Source organism: Arachis duranensis, chromosome 5 (genome assembly GCF_000817695.3).
Source record: "Arachis duranensis cultivar V14167 chromosome 5, aradu.V14167.gnm2.J7QH, whole genome shotgun sequence".
Taxonomy (NCBI): Eukaryota; Viridiplantae; Streptophyta; class Magnoliopsida; order Fabales; family Fabaceae; genus Arachis; species Arachis duranensis.
This window is the reverse complement of record NC_029776.3, coordinates 53,499,923-53,501,835: the sequence shown is the minus strand read 5'-3', so window position 1 is coordinate 53,501,835 and position 1,913 is coordinate 53,499,923. Positions and strand designations below refer to the sequence as shown.

At 40.9% G+C, this 1,913-nt stretch overlaps 1 non-coding gene across 1 annotated transcript; it reads right to left on the bottom strand.

Moving 5' to 3' along the window:
- Positions 1–471: 471 nt before the first annotated feature.
- On the bottom strand, positions 472–575 carry LOC127748104 (small nucleolar RNA R71). The gene has a single exon (XR_008010047.1). It is a non-coding gene; the product is annotated as a small nucleolar RNA R71 (small nucleolar RNA).
- Between the last annotated feature and the right edge of the window lie 1,338 nt (positions 576–1,913).

Genomic DNA, 1,913 nt, shown 5'->3' with positions numbered 1-1,913 from the left:
GAGGAAACTAAGAGAAGTTAAATTACAACAATCCAGAGGCAACCTTTCTGAAATTTTTGAACAAAAGAAGGAGATGGCAGCCGAACCCAACAACAATAATACAAGGAGGATGCTTGGTGATTTTACTAAACCCACGTCCAAGTTTGATGGAAGAAGCATTCAATTCCTGCCATTGGAGCAAACAATTTTGAGCTGAAACCTCAATTAGTTGCTCTAATGCAACAGAACTGCAAGTTTCATGGACTTCCATCTGAAGATCCTCACCAGTTTTTAACTGAGTTTCTGCAGATTTGTGAGACTGTTAAGACGAATGGAGTAGATCCTGAAGTCTACAGGCTCATGGTTTTCCCTTTTGCTGTAAGAGACAGAGCTAGAACATGGTTGGACTCACAACCTAAAGATAGTCTGGACTCCTGGGATAAGCTGGTCACGGCCTTCTTGGATAAATTCTTTCCTCCTCAAAAGCTGAGCAAGCTTAGAGTGGATGTTCAGACCTTCAAGCAAAAAGATGGTGAATCCCTCTATGAAGCTTGGGAAAGATACAAGCAGATGACCAAAAAGTGTCCTTCTAACATGTTTTCAGAGTGGACCATATTAGATATATTCTATTATGGTCTATCTGAGTTTTCCAAGATGTCTTTGGACCACTCTGCAGGTGGATCCATTCACCTAAAGAAAACGCCTGCAGAAGCTCAGGAACTTATTGACATGGTTGCAAATAACCAATTCATATACACTTCTGAGAGGAATTCCATGAATAATGGGACGCCTCAGAGGAAGGGAGTTCTTGAAATTGATGCTCTGAATGCCATATTGGCTCAGAACAAAGTGTTGACTCAGCAAGTCAACATGATTTCTCAAAGTCTGAATAGATGGCAAAATGCATCCAACAGTACTAAAGAGGCATCTTCTGAAGAAGAAGCTTATGATCCTGAAAACCCTACAATGGCAGAGGTAAATTATATGGGTGAACCTTATGGAAACACCTATAATTCATCATGGAGAAATCATCCGAATTTCTCATGGAAGGATCAACAAAAGCCTCAACAAGGCTTTAATAATGGTGGAAGAAATAGGCTCAGCAATATCAAGCCCTATCCATCATCTTCTCAACAACAGACAGAGAGTTATGAACAGAATACCTCTAACTTAGCAAACTTAGTCTCTGATTTGTCTAAAGCCACGTTAAGTTTCATGAATGAAACAAGGTCCTCCATCAGAAATCTGGAGGCACAAGTGGGCCAGCTGAGTAAGAAAATCACTGAAACTCCTCCTAGTACTCTCCCAAGCAATACTGAAGAAAATCCAAAAAGAGAGTGCAAGGCCATTGATATAATCAATATGGCTGAATGCAAGGAGGAGGGAGAAAACGCGAATCCCAATGAGGAAAATCTCATGGGACGTCTCTCAAGCAAGAAGGAGTTCCCTATTGAGGATCCAAAGGAATCTGAAGCTCATATAAAGACCATAGAGATTCCATTAAATCTTCTTCTGCCATTCATGAGCTCTGAAGATTATTCTTCCTCTGAAGAGGATGAAGATGTAACTGGAGAGCAAGTTGCTCAATATCTAGAAGCCATCATGAAGCTGAATGCCAAGTTATTTGGTAATGAGACTTGGGAAGGTGAACCTCCCTTGCTCATTAGTGAACTTGATACATGGGTTCAGCAAATTTTACCTCAAAAGAAACAAGATCCTGGAAAATTCTTAATACCCTGTACCATAGGCACCATGACCTTTGAAAAAGCTCTGTGTGACCTAGGGTCAGGCATAAATCTTATGCCACTCTCTGTAATGGAGAATCTGGGGATCATTGAGGTACAGCCTGCCTCATTCTCATTACAATTGGCAGACAAGTCAGTAAGACAAGCTTATGGATTAGTAGAGGACGTGTTGGTAAAGGTTAAAGGCCT